We start from the raw sequence: 21,072 nt of genomic DNA on the forward strand, positions 1-21,072 counted from the left end.
GGGAGAGAAAACACTTCAAGTTGATTTTCCTTCAGGTGATGTTTCCTGTCAGCTGGGAAGGGCTCCCAGGCACAGGTGAGGGATGGAAGGATTTACAGAACTGCATATTCACGCTTTTGGAGACTGGTCACTGCCACTGCAGTTCCCCATATTGCCAGATTTTCTTCCCCCTCTCAACCACAGGCACACAGCAAAGGCAAGGAGAAATGACAATATGTGGAAAGTTCCCTTCTTAGTTCTTCACTGCTCCTTACGAAAACTCAAGAAAATATCTAAAGTGAGTCAAATTAAGTTCCAGGAGGTTCTGGCATCATGAAATTTTACTTGCCATGCCAATGTAAAACTCTACCAGTCTGAAGCGGCTGGAGATTTGATTTTGCCATGTGAAATACTGTAAATTTGTTTCCAAGTTTAACTTAACAACCTACCACTGACTTCCTAAGAATCTGACAAACCACACACTCCCTGTTGTGACTCCAGCAAACCGGTCGAGTACCTCATGCAAGTCCAAGGGGATGTTGTGCCAAACCGAAAAGCGAGTCTTCAGCTCTTTTTGTGCAGAAGTGGGCTAAGGCATCACTGCAAAGATGCAAATACCCACATTCAAGCCCTGAACATACCAACAGGCCTCAACAGCCCTGGACAGCCTCACCTGGGAGCTCTCCCCAGCTGCCTCTGCTCCCTGGTCCTTGAGCTCCATTTAAGCTCCCAGCTCCTGCCTGAGCTGTGACACAGAAGTACCCGTGTCCTGCCTGTTCTTTGTTGATCCTGATTCACTGACTGGAATTGCTGGTTTGATCTCAGAAGTGACTCATCGCTTTGTGTTTGTATGACTGTGCAAATTAAGACTCTGAATGGAAGGCAGTAATGTCATCAACCCTACCACCAGTCCTCCAGTACTGTGGGACCCGGTGGGTGAGCTCACTGGCCCTGCTGGTTGTATGGGCGCCCTCAGCTTCCAGCTCATTTTCCCCTATGGAACAGCCCTGCTCTTGCTGGTCTCTGAAAACCAGCACCCATCCTTCCGCACGGTTATTCTACGATTGTTCACTATTAGCACAAACTTAAATGTAATGTTTCGTCTCATGCTCTTCCTTAAAAGTGTTCTCCAAGGCCTGTTCTGTTCTCATTTCCTTTATCAACACACTTACATTGTACTATTTACGAAATAGATACAATAGCACCACTCAGGAGTGAATCATCTGATGAGAACAAGCCTTGCATCACCATAGGGAATGAAAACTCAACCATTCTACTGCAGTTTCCATCCTGTTTGAATGGTGATGCATGGTACTGCACTGTAAGATGACTGACCTGCCCATAGTAAAATCAGAAGACTCTGTTTCAAACAGTAAAGTATCAAGCAGAGTGAGTCGAATTTCAATCACGAAATTACGGTTTACATTTTCTCAGACAAGTCTCCTCTCTCAAACCCAATCCAATGAAGTAACACACAGTGCACACCATGGAACTGACTGTCCCCTGTGTCTTGGGAGCCCATTCACATCTACACACAGTGAGCTGCGGCAGTCAGGCTTTCGTATTCTCATTCTGTACACTTAATTTGGAAAAGCACTGTCAGCTACGGGTCTGCTGGGGCACAGAGCGCCAGCTCTGCATCCTTCCATGCGGGAACGTACAGAGGAGCCTGCAGTGACATGAATGAACTGAACAAGAGTGACCACATCTACATGGGCAGCTACTTGAGATATGATTTTTGCTGTGATTAAAGGAAAAATTCTTCACTGAAACTGTTGGATACAGTTCTGTCATTGTTCTGGTTTAACCCCAGCCAGCAACTAAGCACCACACAGCCACTCACTCTCTCCCTCGAAACGAGGACAGACACGCACACACTTTAGCTAACTCTCTTTGTGATCACAAACACAGCCACCCTAACTAAATTCAAGCCAAGATGTTGGAAATATTCTGCCAAAAAGAATAGACTGAAAATATATTCACAATATGGAGCAATTTAAGATCTGGATCCACTGCTCAGGAGCATACCTGTATTTTTTTTTTTTAACATCACTTCTCCATCACATCCCTTTTTCCTTGGCCACTGCAGGTAGAGGCGTTTCCCTTCATACAGCACAACGTGAATCAGCAGCTGATCCTCATGCGAGCTGAAAGTCATAGCTTTGACAAGCCGTACCACAATCTCTGCATCACAAAAGCTCCCCACCAGAACTCAAGGCCTAAGAACTTACACACTCACTTGTCTCTGCCAGCCATTTCTAACTGTGGTGCTTGCTGTCCATGCAAAATACGGGTCTGTAACCACGGAAAGAATCTGCCCTAAAAGTCAGCTCCCCTTTCCCAGAAACGGTACTCAAACAATGTTTCTATGGAAAGCCATCTCCTTAAACGTGGCTTCCTCTCTGTTCACAACGATGTGGTTGGGACGCTTCACCCAGCCCGTTGAGCTCAGTGTTTTACAGCACAAGCCATAAAGCACATCGGCAAGTGAGCAAAGCTGCCAGCGCAAGTGTGTGAGCATCCAGCGTGTCAGATCCTCAGCGGGCTGGCATAAACAGAGAGGGGAAAAAAATCCCATCATTTCAGCAGGCATAGAGATTTCTCAAGTGGCTTTTTTTAATAGGTCATGTGCCCCATTCAGCAGCTCCAGCTGATGCTTCCAAAAGAAACCCATTAACAGCCTCCCCTATGTGCTCCTTATTGTTTGCACAGCTTTAATGGCCCCATCTGGCATCATCTTAAAGCCTCCTGGTCAGAAGCAAACAGCAGCTTCTGGTTACAATGGCACAGGAAGTTGTACTTTTCAGCCCCTTTTTCTTTACTCACAAGACCTCACGTTGAGAATAAATGTATTCTCCGAGCCAGGCAAGGGTCTGAAGGCGTGTAACCACCAGCAACCTGAGTGACACCACTGTGACGTCAAATTGAAATTCTTTTCCTCTTCCCTAACAATAGGGCAGTGCCAGCACACCAGGTGTCTGGGTCTCCTCACCTTTTGTGGTATGTATCAGTCTGAGGTATCTCTAAAAAGCTCATTCCAGGGAAAGAAAAGAGGAAATCAATGTCTCTAACTCTGAGAGATCAGCACTATGTGCTGATGTGAGGATGGCCCATGTGAGCGGAACAGAACAGGCTTCTGTCCAGAGAGCTATTACAACACAGACTACCTCCCAGAAAAGCATCTGCTTCGTTTTGTTGACAGGCTGCTCAGATATGACACAACGATTCTCCTAGGACAGAGAGTGGCTAGGTTACTGCGGGCAGCTCCCTGCGCTGTTTTCTTTGGGCAGATCCCAGCTAGCTTAGGGAACAATGCAGTGAAGATTAGCAGGACAGGCTGCAGCACAACTGGGAAAAGCAGGGCGTGCATCTTTAGTCCCTGAGTGGCACCTGCTGTGTTTGCTATGACCAACTGGTATGAGTGACTGATTGACTGTTTGATCTGACGGCGCAGACACAAGGTAACCTGGGACGTGTCTCTCCACCTGGGAGGTCTGATGATGGCTGTTGGGCTTCCAGATAAACACCAGTTTATCAATAACAGATGCTGTTTGGATCCTCTTCAGAAGACCATTTCGTCTCTATGCTTGGCCCTAGCTTCTCCTGTTACAGAAGCTAGCCACACCTTTTTGAGGTAAGCCCCGGCCTAGCCAAGGGTTTAAAAGCAGACATGCCCCACTCTGCACGCGCACGAATTCCCTTTGAAAGCCCCAGCCCATAGGCACCTTCTGAAAACAGACTCCATGCCATTAAGAGGTTTCCAGCGTGCTTCTGGGAAGTGCAGCCAGACAGCAGGGTTATTATGAGAGCGAGAGCCAAGGCAGGAAGCTGACAGTTTGTTTTCTACCCTCTCTCCTTTCTTCTAACAAACAGTGTTGCTGAGAGCTAGCTGAAAGGCCAGAGACAGTCTGCAGTCGGCTGGTCTTTACTAAACAAAAGTTTACTTTCATCCCCTGTGCCGCAGCCGCTGGAGTCACTTCCTCCTTCCTCCAGCCTTTCTTGGAGGCGAGAAAACAGTCGGCTCTTTCACCACGTGAAGAAAGCCATTACAATCAATTTAGCCAGTGCACAGACAGACTCCGTGTCTACTGTATTCTGTTACCACCGGCCAGGGGAGCGGGGGGAGAAGACCTACGGCCCAACCTCCCCTCGTGCTCCCTTCCGTAATGGAAAGGATGCCGGCGCCGCCAGCTCTCGGAATCACGCTAACAAATGAAGCTGTCATCAAACACCTCTTGGGGGAAGCGGGGGGCAGCAGGGGGAGGGTGGGCTCTTGCGGTGGAGTTGCCTTCGCTGCAGTGGTCCTGCTGGCTAATTGCTCGGCATGGAGAGCACACACTTACAGCGCTACCATCCTCGTCAATAATGGGGTATTAGATGCCTCCTGTTCGGCCTGGCATTGATCTGTTCCAGCTTTCCCCTGTTGTTGTTGTGTTGGGGTTTGTTTTTTTTTTTCTTTTCCTTTTTTAAGTGTTTTCTGAGCCTGTGTTTAGCGTGAGTGCTGCTTAAGTGCTAATTGTTACACCACAGATTGATTGGCGACAAGATGGCTTGCCAAGTTTCTTCTCCCCTCTCCCCGGGGTGGAGTGTGGAGGAAGTACGGAGGGTGGGGGCAGAGAGGTGGGGAGAGAGGGAATCCTTTTGCACTCACTGACTTCCTCTCTCGCTGTCTTTCTGAGCTGGAAACTTTTGGCCTTTCAGAGCTCCTCCTGCCAATTTCCATTCCTGTTTTGATGCTCTCCTCCCTGCTACAGAAACTGTATATAACTTTCCACTATTTGAAATCTCCCTGCTATGATATTGTCCTTTGAGCTAGATGACTCGGTAGGTAACAAGAATGCTGCAATGATAGAAGAGTGTCTTGCCTTTTTTTTTTAAGGAGAAAAAAAAAAAAAAAAAAAAACCACAAAAAAATCCCCCCCAAACTTGAAAGGCTTTCACTCCTCCAGATAATCCCTTTCTCTGCCACATCTGTGCTTCCAAAAACCTGTGATCTTGAGGCTAATGGTGCAATACAAAGAGAACTGCATAATAAATGGCATGGCAACTCCATGACTCTCTCGAATCCTGAAACATTTGGACAATCCCTGGAGCAAAGATTTGAAATCCTCCCAGAGAATCCAGGACAAAGATCTGAAACATACAGATAGTGAATTCAATACCTATACTATCCTGGGTAACATGAATTATTATGAATGGTCCACCTAAGGTTAAAGAAGGTGAAACTTAAACACCTTTTCTTCCAGCATTTTCAACAGTTGCTCAGCTGAAGAAGTCCATTAGCCAAAATTTTTTATGACTTCAAACCCTTTCTGTTGTGGTTGGTCACCAAACATTCATAAATAATAAAAAAAAAAAAAAGAAGAAACAGTATCTCTGAGAGGTAGATGAGGACACAGTACAACCCCCAATTTATTCATAGGGAAACTGAGGCAGGAATGCTGGCTAACTTGTTTAAAGACAGAGTTAATCTCAAAGTTGAAAGTAGAACTCAGAATTGCCGGAGCACAGTATCTGAAACAGAGTCCTCTCACACTACATTTAATACACCCTCACCACCTTTTCAGAAAACCACCAAGTATTCCAGTTACCACATTTGCTGTCAGGCACTTGTAACTGTCTTGCATCCAAGCCTCAAGCTCAGTATTGGAGTCGAATAAACAGCTTACGACAAACGCTGTATGCAAAGTATTGCTTTTTTTTTCCAATTTATCCAGCAAATCACGCAACTCAAAATAACTTTTGATTGCTCCCCAGCGCGTCAACTGGTCACACTACTGGGAAACCAAGTTTGTAACTTACCAACAGAGGAGCAAGTTGTGAATTGAAAGAAAACTGACAATGAAACGTATTACTTCAACTCTGCTTTCACAAGTTACATGGAAATTTAAATATAAAGGTCTGCTCTCCAGCTATATCAATTTGTGGTGACTGAATTAAAAATCTTGGATTTTCTTGTATTATAGTATTTAAAAGTTCTGACAGAAGACATAGCTTTAAACTTTGCTTGCTAATTAATATTTGCACTAGTAGTACTTGAACAGGATCAGGAAGCAAATGCAAGCCACACAAGCATGCGTGAGTTGCAACTTGATTTTGAATTCAAGCAAATACACACAGGCATTTTTTCTCACTGATCCCTCAGCTCTGTTAAAAACACTGAGGTCTGGCAGCTACTCAGCCCTGGGAAGGCTTTAACATTACCAGCAGTAGCTTTTTGGTGGCCGTTCATTCCCCTCATAAGAACATCCAGGACTAGAATATCCCGTCTCTTTAAAAAAAGCAAAGCACACTCCTCAGGAACCAGGTCAAACTACAATAAAAAAGAAAGAAGAATTGTCCATTACACTGACTAATTTTACCCCTTAACAGCACATGTAACTCCCCTAGCTCTGGCTGCATAAGGAGCAACAGAATAAAATGGGAAGCAAGGAACATTTTTTTAAAAATCAGCTGACTGGATGTCTAAAGAGGCACTGCTGCAGAAGAACGAGAAACACAGTAAAACCAGCAACTGAGGAATCAGGAAAACGAGACCTTTCCTGACTTCGTATCAGCTAGGGTGTTCTGTATTCGACTCCTTGATGGTGTGACAGGAAGTTAATACAGTGACACTGGTCAGAGTAAAAGATATGTGATTATCATAGTTACCACCTCATTTCAGTCTGATTTTCAAAAGACATCAAGCATCTGAAGTTTTCCTTCACTTTTAGGAGTCCACTTTCTGTGGACCTTCCGTATCTTTGGAAGTAGGTCATAAAAATCCACTGGCAAAAATCTAAGAGAAGGTGCGACTGGAAGAAGGTGGTCAGAGGGCAGGGATGAGGATGAGAATCTTCTCAAAAACATTTTCTGTACTGGACTCTTACAGTTACAACAGCAAATCTGACCTCATTTGGTTATTAAACCCATGTGCAAATTCCAGTCAAAACTTCCCATTACCATTTGCAAACAGTAACATGTTAACTTGCACTCCCAAAAAAGCATTTGCTCAGAACTTCTGCAAGACACACTCAGCAACACCACAATGAAAGAGACCAGAAGGTACAGTGGATAAATGAGGATTTATAGAAGACTTTTAATCATACACATACACAAAACAAACAAACAAAAAACTCCAATCCAAAACCAGCAAATAATTAAAAAAAAAATTAAACCAGAAAGAAACAAATACACTCCAGGAAGGAAAGACAGTCATGCTAGGAGTGCACATACAAGGAAAACTGTTTTCTGAGTTACTCTTGTCCAAAAACCACAGAACAAATTGCTGAGGCTTTTCCCCACTGCACAAAGTGCCTTTTAGCATCCAAGGTTTTCTCCTGAGGGACAAGAGAAAAAGGGAAAGACAACTGGCGTCGAGCTGCATATTGTCTGAAGATGCTGTCAAGAACATCATAAGGAAAGAGCTGTGTCTGAGGTCATCAGATTAGAGACGAAACAAGGACTGGAGCAGGGGCTGGGAATGGAAAGAGAGAGGGGAGGCACAGTGACCCGTGTGACCTCTGCTGCTCTAACTTGATATAACAAATAGTTCTGAAAAACCAAATACTGTTAACCCTTTTAAACTGGGTCATTCCCTGCTGCGGATGGCTCACAGAGCAGAATCCTTAACTCATTCCTCCCCACAAGCTTTCAAACATCTAGAGCTGACAGTGCACTATGTCATGCTAAACGTACAGCTCTCACTATCGGCAAAATTGGTTTAGAGACAATATCACTCTGCCTAAATGAAACTATGTCATGGATTTCGACTCCAAGTTTTAGCCAGCTTATTCAAGGCAAAATGCAGCCTCTGCAAACATAAATGTGACCATTTTTCTCGCAGAAGAGCTCACTTTTGGATGAAAAGGCCAGTGTTTCTCTTTGGTGGTATCTTCACCCCCTCAAAGATGAAAGGACGTTCTCCAGACCTATGATCACATTCATTGAAAGTGCATTTTCTCTTATGGGGGAAGGCATAAGAAATGATTCTCCTCCTCTGCCCTGGACTCCACGGAGCAACAAGTGCAGCCCGAGGAGGGGAAACCCTTCAAGATCCCAATCCTGCCTTTGCAGGGCCCCTCTCACTCAGATCTCTCTGCAGACTCAGACCCTGTGTTTGACCCAAGTAAGCACTCACGCCTGTTGTCTAACTGGAAACTGAAGCAAACCTCCTAACTCTGCAAAACTGGGGTCCAAACCTTGGAGGAAATGATTATCCTGTGTGTGATTTCTAGTACCTTTTTACTTCTGCTCGCAACTCCAAATGCTAGAAGAAATTGTGAGGTATCTTGGTCTTTCTGGTTCTGTTCCAAGCCACAAATTAAAATGGAAAAAATGATCCAGAAATTTCCGAATCCTCAAAACCAAGTTTAAATTCCAATCTGGTTTTGAACATGGATAACCATTACAACAGGGACCCTAGATTTTCCATTACCATTCTTTTAATCCTAATGAAAACCCTTAGTTTTCTCACCCTATTATTACTGTGAAAAACACTTTTTAACATATACGGCAACATAGCTATGCGCAGTTTTCCACTTGGGTGGGTGAAATGAATTTTCCATTTTGAGACGCCTACAGCACACCCAGTCCACCTCTATCCTACTGCAGAGGTCACAGTCTCCTTTTGCCACAGCCGCCACAGAAAGGCCAGTTCAGCAGGGAGGGGTGGCAGGACAGCCACAATGCTGACTCTCGGAAACCTTAATGGGAAGAGCCAGTTACTGGTTGTGTGGGATGAAGAACAGACAGCAGGATCCTGAACTGCTATCAGCCCCCTCTGCCTTGAGCGGGACTTGGCTCTCCTAACCTCCAAAAGTCCCTTTCAACTTGAATTACTCTACAGTTCCATAGAGAGATGAGGACTGTTTTGAAAAGCAGCATGTTTCTCCTACATCAAGTGTCTAAAAACAGAAGATGAGGGATGTCTTTGTAAATATTTTCCTGTGTGAGTAGACTACAAAACTGTGATGTTATCAATAAGCTGTATACCATACCATGCTTAATATAAAGTAAGAAATAGAAACTGCTTCTGGAAAAAAAACCAAACCTTCTTGACAAACCTGCTTTCGCCTCCCCTAAGCAAAGGAGCACTTGTAGCACTGAGGGGTATTTTTACTGCCTGCCTTTTTACACCCCAGTTATCTAAGTTCAGGAAAGGACTTTTCCATAAAGTCTCTGTGCAGACAAAGAGGGAGGCAGGCAGGCTTCTACAGAGCATTCAGAGTAGGAGCAGAGCATCTGTGATTAGTCTTCTAATCTCACCAATAAAGATACCTAAAAGCTGGGTAGTGAAAATACTTCATCAGTCCCAAACGTCAGCAGATTCGTTCCAACAAAAACATCTCCTGTTTAATTACAGATGCAATAGTGCGGTTCATGAGAAGCAGAAATCTGCAAGCAGGCCAGCAAGTTGACCTCCAATTGCCATCAACAAAAGTGACCTTCAGTCCCCCCTGCTTTATTTGTTGCTTATCTAAAATTGAAAAAGGAGTGATGAGAGGATGGCAGGCACTCAGTTACTCTTGAAGAACTCCTTCTTTGTGTCTGTGGGAGAGACTGGGCAAACCATGTAAGAAACTGGGAATGACTAAAGGGTAGCTTTGTCTCCAGGCTCTGTCATTCTCAGCTGTTCTGCTCAGCCTGACAAAGAAAATGAGTAGAGGAAGGGATTTTAAGGAATCAGATAGAAATTCCTCATACAATTGCTTTAAGCCAAAGAACAGAACCAGATTAAAAAAGGGTTTCACTGACCTTAGATCAAGGATTTTGTCTACAGAGACTGTACCCACTACAAGAAAAACTATGGATGTGATTCTTCCTGTTTCAAAACTTAGGAAAAAGTTCCCAGGCCTAGGACTCATTCTTCCTGAATCTGGCAGGGCATAATGAAGTCTGTTAAGATTTTTCCACTGCATATCAGTGGCTACAGTTAAGATGAAGATCTAGTCTATGTCTCATCGTTTCATTAAAGGGGGCTTGTAAGAAAGATGGGGACAGACTTTCTACCAGGGCCTGTAGCAACAGGACAAGGGGTAACGGTTTTAAACTAAAAGAGAGTAGATTCAGATTGGACATAAGGAAGAAGTTCTTTACACTGAGGGTGGTGGAGCACTGGCCCAGGTTGCCCAGAGAGGTGGTGGAAGCCCCATCCCTGGAAACGTTCCAGGCCAGGTTGGCCGGGGCTCTGAGCAACCCGATCTGGTTGGAGATGTCCCTGCTCCTGGCAGGGGGGTTGGACTGGATGGGCTTTAAAGGTCCCTTCCAACCCAAACTATTCTGTGATTCTATGATTTTAGCAGGAGAGGACTAAATTCCTCCAAAACCACTGGCACTGTTCTTGAACAGTCTGCTGTCTACACAGCACTCTCAGGCACAGGGCACTGACCGGCAGGGCACAGGCTGGAACCCTGAACTCTGGTAGTGCCAGCAGTAACAAACGAGATAAGGACCAGGTCGAGGGTCACAATATTGTGCTGTAACAATTGAGCCTTTATAAAGCTTATCACCTGTAGTGTGAGACTAATCAAAAGCTAATGCCTCCTTTGATTCTATTTGTATACAAATCTTTTTCCATGATGGTTATAAACACCCAGATGTTCTTCTCTCCAAACCAAAATAAAGAACTGTACCCACAGGTGAGGTGCGATGTGAGCTGCACACTCCATCCAGAGAACACTGGCAGGACAAGCACTACTGAGGAATGGCAACGGCACTCCACCGAGATTGCCCTTGCAAGTAAATGAGACATCCCTCACTCATTAGAAACAATAACTGTCTTTTAAAAGACGATGTTATTGAATAACTTACTGGCTTGACCAATGCTTTATAAAATTGCCTATGCCTTTTACATACAACGTCCTACACGTAACACGAAGAGTCTACTACTCAAACGGTCCCAAATCCATTTGTGTCCAGCCATACCTCACACAGAAATACTGAATTTACATATAAAGGATTTTCATGTTTAACAGAGATTTGTGTTACACTGTAGATCAATTGCACTGAAAAGGCAAGAGGAACATCAAAGAGGAGACTTTTGGTTGAATACAGCAACTCTGGATTCTTGACCAGGAAAAGTTGTTAGTCTCCTAATTATTCAGCAGTGACCATTCTGTCTACCTGCATGGTCATAATCCTGTTGCACCACATTTGTGCAGTGTACCCACTATCATGGATGATTCCCATAAACTTCCCAACAGGTTGTGCCAATTTCTGTGCGTGCAGCAGAGGCCCCTAACTTATCTGCTTCCCGTTTTCTATCCTTCCTCCCCAGCCTCCTTACCCTAAAAGAATGAGTCCAGCACTGGTGGGGGATTATGTTCAGTACTGAGAAGGCTCCCTCACCCTCACTACTTCCCTACCCAGCCCGTTCCACCTCAGCAACAGCTCAAAACAAAGCTGTAAAGCTTCACCTTAACTTACATTCAGGAAACGCAAGCAGTCAAACCCATGACAGTTTCCAGTGCTTCTACTGGAAGAAATGAGCTCCTTCTCCTCTCTGTCTCATCACACACCTGTTACCAGCACTGAAAAATGCCCTAGCATCATAATCCTGGAAACTGCTCCTCTTTTGTCTGAAAACGAGCTGAAGCAAAGGCCTACAAACGCAAGCTTGGATAAACCACACAAGAAATTTACACCTGTATTTCAAGCAAGCCCCAGAAATGGGTTAGCCAGGAGAGGCATGTCCCCAAGAATGCCAACTGCCCCTTTGAAGTCAATGCATGGAAGGATCGAGCCCTTTCGTTTTTAGTGTTTCTGTAGTTACAATTACTATTCCTAGCAAGATTTACAATTCTCAGGTAAGCTTAACAGTTCCCAGGCTAAACGCCGTCTGGCTACAAGAACGGACTCTGTGCAAGGCACTTACTCCAGTAGCATCAGGTAAGAAGCAAACAGGACCTTGTTGTCTTTAACACTGGTATCTACAGCTAGTCCAGCAGTAAATCTCACTGCGCTCCAGCTCTAAGAAGGGCTGGGAGCTGTTTCCTTCTGCCTTTCTCCTGCCTCATCCTCATCCTCCTGTTTCCATCAACGAACATCTCCTAAATCCAGCCTGTGAGGAGATCTCCTTGGCCCTGCCTTTCTAAATAAAAGAGAAACTTCTCAGCTGCCTATTAGGGGATGATTAAGGGGGAAGGCAGAATCCAAAGCAGCCTGATGAGAATTTACAGGTCGTCGGCTCCCTTTCCCGCTGTCAACCAGAGGGCAACCCTTAATGGGGTGAAACGGCTGCAGGAGAGCACAGGGCTCGCTCTTCAGTTCAGCCTCTAATGAGGGGCCATCGGCTCAGCTAGGTCAGCTTGTTAGAAAAAGAACGCGGCGCAGAATGAGAGTCAGGGACAGAGGCTTACAATAGCTCTTGAGGGGCCATGAGCCTAAGCACTGGAGCTGGGGGAGGGGGCAGCAACCACCACATCGTCTGACTACTCCTTGCCTCTTAAAATCCCATTACCTTCCTTTTATTTCACAGTAGAGACTGGTGGGGAGGGAAAGGGAGGGGGAGATGTCCGGGAGGAACTGCCTCCGTCTAGTGCCTGCCGTCAGCAGAGGTCGGGCCCATAGGATCAATTTTTTTCTGTGCATGTGATTTTCTTGTCTCTCTCTCTCTCCCCCTTTTTTTTCAAACAAGAATACGGGCGCCAGGCTTACAAGAGGTCCTCCAGAACTGTCAATCAGGGGCATGAAATATTCAGAGAGCTTAATCTTCTTAGGGGATCTGTAGAGACCCCCTCACGGGGTCTGAATGCTCTTCATGAACTTGCAAAGAATGGGCAAGGGGAGAGAGGAAAACAAACACAGCTGAAAAGAATGAAAAGAGAGACATCCTTAGACAGACGCCCTCATATCTTGGTGAGGGGTGTATTATAAGAATTTAACAGAACAGAAAAGATCTTTTAAGACCCAATTAGTGGAACAGTCTCCCTTCTGACTGGGAACCTGGAAAACCACCTTTGGGTATTCTTCATCAGGGCTATTTCCTCCCTTTTTTGCTCAACAGGTAGCTCAGTTTATTGGCAATCCTAGCTCAATCGTGACCTAGTTTTTGACCTTATACAAGTTACTTCTTCTCCACAGACTCTGCCTTTTCTGTGGCATGGTCAATACACAAGAATTCTATCAATCTGGTTAGTTAATGGTCAGGAACAGGTAGACTGGTCTAGTGGGCAGTCTGCAAGCTGCATAAATTTCCTTTGAGATCTCAAGAATCAGGTGTGGATTTTTTTAAGGTACTCATGCAACTGAAAGTAAGCCAGTCTTTAGTGACTTAATCACTCTGGGCTAGCAGCATGTACCTCTATTAAAGGAACACCATCTTAAAAAACACATATTGTGAGATGTGACTCAGATGTGTGAGTAATAAGAGCCCTTACATATATCCAAGATGGATGTACATTACTGCATTTTGTTATAGAAGTGAAATCTCGACTATCTGTTTTTCAAAGACTAGCCAGGGGCAGATTGCTTCCTATACAAACGTTATAATGGGTTCTCTGCAAAGTGACTCCTCCATGTTTCTCTCTACCTTTTTATATCTCTACTTAAACATCTTATGGAAATTCCTTGTGAAGAATGAATACTGCAAATAAAATAGCTTGTATCAAGTTACTGTCCTCACAAAGTCAACTGCCTCTAAAACTTATCTCCCACTTCCGCTGTTTGAAGGACTACAAACAGCATCTGTAACAAGTCCCTGCAGTACCCCACAAAGAGAACCACGTCCAGCACCTTTGTCTTTGGTAACACAGTCCAATTCCTTAAGAAAAAAAAGTACTAAAGCGAGCAGACACAGCAAAACCTCCTATATTTTCCCCTTCCATCAGTATCTGAAATGCAGAAAAGACTTCTATTGCTACTGCAAATTCTGTGACAAGGAAGAACTTCAAATCACACTGGAAGGATGATACAGCATTTAAAGACGCTAGTCCTGAATTGAAGCCATATAGGGCTTGAACATAAATGTCTTGTCAACCATTGGGTCTTCTTTAAGTTAAGAAAAAGAAATTATTTTCATCCTCTAGCTGGGTCAGTAAATCCTAGTTTGGGAAACAACTATGCAGCAGTGTGTGACACCTGAGGATTTGGCTTTACCTCTCATCCCCGTCTCTCATCGTGTAAATGCTGACAGAAAGGAGCAAAAGAAAGTGGTTTTCACTTCAGGCGATGTATTCACTTACCACAATATTCCAGAATGAGTCAGAATAGGATTGTTACTTTCCCCCCTCCCACCCCTCAGGGGGTAAAAACTACATTTATATATGTGCTCAAGCATTTTAACAAAAACCAGTGAAGAACTGCACTCATATAGTTTTACATCTGGAGGGCACAGGAAGCTTGGAAGTATTTGCTTATTAATTTAAAGGAGTATCAATAGGACAGTTATGCAGACAGAAAAAAGTGGAGAAAGAGGAGAAAATCCAGTAACCAGCCAGTTAAGCCTACAAGAGGAAAACTTACACTACAGCGTTTAAGAAGAGAAGGTGCTAGTGTGAGCTAAGAGACAAGAGCAGTACAAGAGCAAAGGCAAGTATATTTTTTCCAGTGGTAGTAACAAATTAAAAAAAAAAAAAGATAAAGAAAGAAGAGAGAGAGCTGCCTTCTCCCTCCTTCTCTTCTCCTGCACCTGGGGTCATGCTGTGACCTTTTAGAAGACGGGATGTAAAAGTGACCTTTGTCAGAGTGTGACAGAGCGTCCAGCCCGGCTTTCCATGAGGAGACGTGGGAGGCCTACAGGCAGTGCTCCTTCCGTGGGCAGAGGTCCTGACCTGCAGCAGCGTGCTCAGAGAGCTGTCAGGGGCAGGCTGCCCATCCCCAGCTTCTCTGCTTTAGGAAACACTGATAAGAATACAGGCTAGCAGACAGGAGCCTGGTCTTAAAACTTTCTCATCCTACCTGTAACAACAGTGGCATTGCTTGGGAGCTCTGAGACAACTCTTCTTTCTTTCTCCCTCTGTCCTCTCTCCGAGTCTTAAAATAATCTTATGAAAATGCCACAACCCTTAGTTGCTTGATTTGCCTTCAAGAAGTCACAGGCACATCTGCAGTCCTTTCAAAGACAAGAGAGAGGGGAACAGGGCCAGTAATTCTTTGCTGCTTTACTTCATAAAATCAAAAAGCCCAGCACGCCTACCTGGATACGCTGATGAGGCACTCAACTAAGGAACGGCTTGGTGGGCATCCTTCTCTGGCTTCTCCCTGAGGTTCTGGGCCTGTATGTGTATTCCTTTCTATGTCCATAAGTTTTACTGAGCTAGAGCAGGGCAACATTCACACACTCCAATATTTCTGCAGTCACCTGCACAGCTGCGGAAGAACAAATGAAGGCACAGAAAAAATAATCCAGCAACGGGACTGACCCTAGCTTCTTGTAAATGTCAGCTCCATGCAGCAAAGCAAGCAAACCCTGGAGGACACAAAGAGAAAATATGCCAGGAGCTGCCTGACACCAGGTCAGCCCCACACACAACACAACTGCTCTGCTGCCACTCACAAAGACAGGCACTTCCTCCTTTCCTACCCTAACCCTGTGTTTCAGCTAACACACAGCAGATCTTCTGAATAAACAGATCTCTGTTGGACATGGAGTTCAGGTGCTGGCTGCTCCAGCTGTGAATCCTTCAGCTCCTCGATATGTCCTGGAGGCATGAGAGGGCAGAGGAAGCAGGGCAATCTTCAACCTCCATCTCCTGCTGCCCCACGACCTCTGGGCTGCCACTGTTGACCCTGCCGGGGTTGCAGGGGTTTGACTAATTTGGACACGTTTAGGCAATTGCTGTCATCAGCTTCCTGCTTTGTTGATCAGGGAGGTTTTTGCTGTAGGCAGGAGTCAATTATTTGGCAATCTCAGGATGATCGGAAGAGACTATTAGTGTTTGACATTTTAAAGGGAAATGGAAAACAGCCCACCTCTCCCTTTCTGCCAGCTAAGCCATCCACTTCATATTAAACTGCGCATAGCTTCTTCCTCACACAAATTAGCTCAACAACTGCCGCTCTTCTACAATGTCAATGGGCCACCTCAAAAGAGGATGCTTGACCACAACTCCCAACGTGCTATCACAGAAGATGACCATCTGGACTGCAATGGAGTCTCTGGAAGCCCACGTGCAGCAAAAATGCTTCACGGAAGACATAAAATGGCAGGCTGAGCAGGGGATACACGCATGGAAGTATTCACCAATCTGTTAAAATAAACAAAACCAGAGCTGCATGCTGTACATTAAATTTCTTGCCCTGACAACACATTGATGAAACTCGTTTGAAGATTAAAAACCATATTACAGAGAAAGACTTGTGCTTAGCTGTAAGATGGCAAATTTAAGAGCTGTCCAGCAAATCCTCACAATTCATGAGAACAAACTGACTATTTCAGAGACTTTTCCGTAACTTTATCCTAGGCTTCCATATAGGATGAGAGGGTGAGCTACTTCTCCCGACGATTCCTCTCCAGGGATCTGTGCAGAAAAGAAGTGTAGAGCAAGACAGTCCAATTTGCAACATAAGCAGTAGGAGTCACAAACCAGCAGCCCTGGCTCCAACTGTAAGAACCAGCCCTTGAGGAGGAAGGGAATACAGTAGGGCTCCTGGTAAACAATTTCTCCCAGAACCAGCTGAAGAAGTAGTAATGTCTCCTGACTGACAGGACAAGATTTACAGCTTGGATATATCTGTCTTAACTACAAAGTATGTAATAATACTGTTTTGTGTAGAAATCTCATCCAGAACCAAACTCTCATTCTACCTCACACTGTATGAATATACAGAAGCATTTTGATTTTCCCCTGCTTTAATACGATGGCTTACGGTTTGAACAGCAGATTGTCTATTTCCAAAGCCTTAGATAGACTGACAGCAGTGAATTCTCTTAGAAAATCATTAGGTATTAAAAACTTGCTCACTCTGTAACCCAAGGGAAAGTCGAAACTGAAGGCCACACTTCCCAGTAAGAACTGACACAGGAAAGCCACTGCTCCAAGGCTTATACCACTCAATTTAGCAAGAAAATACCTGCCGTGACTGACATTTTGTAAAATGCAGAGGAAGAAGACTTTACAGTTTCAAGATATCCCGGTTCCTCGCTGTTACAAATGCAGACAGTGACCTTAGATAAAGCCCTTTCTGCTCTTGAAGAAAAATACACGGTGGAGACTAACAAGGGGCCTGTTGGTGGCGGATTGCTATCTCCCCCACCCCCCCCGTTATTACTACCAGTATCCAGTTGGACCAAGCACCCCTGGGACTGCCCAGGATTTGTCTGTATGCAGACAGCTCTGATGTGGCAGCAGGGCAGACTCTAAGCGGTGGTGTGATTTAATAAACAGACACTTAAGGCAGTTTACGCTGGAGTCAGCCCACTTCGGATGGCCTTCTCTGCTAATTTAACACTGGCTGCAGCCCCCAAGCTGGCGTCTCCTAGCTCATTAGGGAAAAGGGGTGCGTATGCATGTGTGTGGGGGAGGAATTCTTGTTTCACAGTGGTGCTCAAGAGATTTTATTATATTGGGCAGCTCATTTCAGTCACTACATTGCAGAGGATTTTTAAACGGAAAGGGGGAGGCAGGGCATGCTAGTTAGGATCCCTCCCTGTTGTTATTTTCATTAATTTTCCTCTTTTTTTTTTGTTTTGGTTGGGGGGGATGTGACAAAAAGGGACAATAATTGCCATTTGCTGCAGACTTTGAGGAGTCCTCCTCAGCCATTACAGATTAAATTGCATTCTGTACAAGTGTCCGTCAGGCCCCAGCTCCAGACTCCAGGCTGGTTAGAGGGCAGCTGATTCAGCTGCAAGAACATTTTGCTCCACTTCTGATCTGTCCTAATTATAAAAAGGATGCTCTTGCCTTTAACCCCTAGCGTTCTCTCTTTCCTATTAGTGTGGAACAGTCCCTCAGTCAAGTATTCCACTGGTTTAACTGGACTGTCAGAAGGAGAGAACCTACACAGATCTATACTGCCTGGGTGTGTGCCTCCTAACTTTTGCCCCTCTGACCCACAGAAACTTTTTCAGATTTCAAATAAAGAATGACAAAACCAGGACAGGTTCAGGACTTGCAGAATCTGTCTGATCAGGTTTTACATTTTGTAAAATCAAATCGAAAACTAAAGAAAATATCCACACTTCCAGTCCAAGGCATGAATAACTTCAATACATGTGGCTGAGCTAGTTTCAAGGTAGTAAGCACCAGTACTCCTAGCAGTATAGCAAGAGGGAGAAGCAGAGTCCATAATACTTTCTTGAGATGCTCAGTCTGTAGGTCAACATGGACCATGGCATATGATGGTTCTGGCAGTGCAGACACCAATATCGAAGCCAGCTCGTTAACAGATGTCTCAGGAACAACTACACTAGCTGTACCGACAGCACTGTAGTGTAGATACAGAATAAACATCTGGATTGCAACCAGGAAGCAGTGGGTTGTCTTTTTCCCCTCAAACAGTAAACTGTTCCATTTTGAAACCTCTTTACAACAGATCCTTCCATATCTTTGGTTACAATTAGGTGCAACAGAACTAGCAGAAAAACAGTGTGCTTCAGCACAGACTTCCCTCATCCCCTCCTATCACCAAGCTTCAGCCTTTTCCCACACAGAACTAACTAGCCCTTCCACAGCCCCTTTCCTAAAAGAGGAGCAGGGCTGACACTCCATGTTTCTCTGAAAACTGGCATTATGTCAAAGTTGCCCAGGAGGGCAATGAGCAGCTGTGGCCCCACACCACCACAAACACAGCAAATCTGGCCTTAGCATCAAGCTTTAGCAAAAAATAATTTCATTGATTCAAATATTTAACTCCTGAAGGGACCAATACTGTAATATGACCTGAAATCCTGCAAAACAAGGACTATCCAGAACACCTGCAGTGAAAGGAATTCTCGCTCCCCACCACAAAAACTCATATCACTAAGAGCAACATCTCATGGTTGAAATGCAGAACAGTTTCAGACAGACCTGCAGCCTCAGTTTGCACACCCCATGTGATGCGGAATCAACCACACCCTATGGCAATCTATTCAATGTGGCTTACCCAGCCAGCTAACATCTTCCTTTGATATTTCCAATATCTCTTTGACCTGAACAGAGGCAAGTTCAGCGTTCAGAAACATCTTGCTTTAGTGATACTGACAAAATCAACTTCAAGGCCAGGTTGGATGAGGTTCTGAGTAACCTGATCTGGCCGAAGATGTCCTTGCTCCTTGCAGGGAGGTTGAACTGGATGGGCTTTTAAAGTCCCTTCCAACCCAAACCATTCTGTGATTCTATGATTCTAACTTGCCCTTACAGACTGCTATATTTTGGCTGATGGCATCTAAATAGTATTTTTTTCCTTTCAGATGCTCCCCTCCTTCTATTAATTTCTACAATCTTCACAAAATTTCCACTAAATATTCCATCCACACTGTTTTAGAAAGCCTGTGGGGTTTTTCTGTTTTGTTTTGCTTTCAATGAGTTTACTTTCTGTAGAATATTTCTTAGAATCAACAGCACTTTAGCCATTGGCCGTACCTTTAGAACATATTAGTGGAAAATGTAAAAGAGAGAGGGAAAAGAACTTTAAAAAATATCCAGGGAGGAGAGCAAGCACACTGCCTGTCTTCTCCAGCTAGGACTGGACAGCTCCTCACACCAGGCACTCAGCCTCAACGCCTGGCAGCACAGGGAGCCTTCTAACACCCTTCTGACACCAAACCTCACACCAGCTGTTACCAAATCCAGCATTCTGCATTAACAATGACTACAAACATGACTCAGGAACACCACACAGAAAGCTTGTAGTGAACAATCTAGAGAAATCTTCCTCATAAAATAACTTCTCCTTACTTACCTCCAGTAGTTAAGAGAATGAGTGGTGTCCTGAAGCAACACGTCTGACATCCCTGTTAAAACCTTACCTGTTAAAAAGCCTCCTTACCACTGTCCTTGCGGCATTTTCATTATGCCTACCTTCTAAATCACTTTTTAGGGAGAAGGGAAGTTCCTAATACGCTTTCTCTGCATCATTCACTATGTGAAGAGTATATTTATTTCTTTTGGACTTACCTATTTTCTTACAAAGCATACAACAGAGGCGTTGGTCAGACATGTATTTTAGTTTGGATCCTATCGTCCAGTCCGTCAACGCACAATGAGCCATCTCCATTTTCTTAAAACCACATCTCTGAAAAATTAGAAATTTGCTACTTCAGTGGACAGAACATTTTACCACTGGATCCTTAAAATAGTGATAAAGAACATCTACGCAAGATCATAGTTTTTCCAAGTCTTTGTCACATGTAGAGTGAAGGAAGGGGCAGCAATCTAGGCAAATTCCAATGAAGTATTCCTGAAAGGTATACAGGGGAAGGTTTGGTTTCAAACACAAGTCTTTTTGCAGAAAAATAAAGGCTAAAACAGCAGAATCCATGTTCACGTCAACCTTCCTTGCAATGGAGATGTCTTGCTGGCAGCTGCTTGAGGGTTTGAAAAACACAGATGAATAAAAACCACAGATGAATAAAAACATCTCACAAGAAACCCTGTAGTCTTCTAGCCAGGTCTTCTACAGCTGAAGTCAAATAGTCATGGACACTGTAAAATCAAGACCCTAAAAAACCCCCATTTTTTTCTAAGACAAAGACCATTTCTTTTTAAAAGGTGTTTAATTTTCTAAAGATGTAAACTAGGGTCAACAAGACAAGTGCTCTGCGGGGCTTCTCCGCACACAAATCTTCTGCTAATGTAGGTGCTGCTTACTAACTGTCGCAACTTACCTAACGTCAGTAAAAGGAGTATAAACTTCCCACTGCAGATGCAAATACACACATGTAGTTGCTACTTTGTCAAAAGGGAGAAAAGACAGTTATAGCAAAGTAAAATTATGTTCAAAATAGATGGTGCACTGCAGTAAATACCAATGTAAAAAGATCATGTGTAAATGAAATATTTTCAGCGGTATACATTTTATAAGTAAAGGAAGCTGTAGGGATCAAACGCGTGATGAAGCATCACACGTAAACAAGGCACTGCATTTTACTGAGTTAGGCAGCTGAGCTTCTGCAACTCTTCATGTGCATTTTTAGCTCACCCTGATTTTGAAAAATGACAAGCTGAAATCAATAATTCCTTAATGAGC

The sequence above is a fragment of the Chlamydotis macqueenii genome, chromosome 17 (genome assembly GCF_036417535.1).
Source record: "Chlamydotis macqueenii isolate bChlMac1 chromosome 17, bChlMac1.mat, whole genome shotgun sequence".
NCBI lineage: Eukaryota > Metazoa > Chordata > Aves > Otidiformes > Otididae > Chlamydotis > Chlamydotis macqueenii.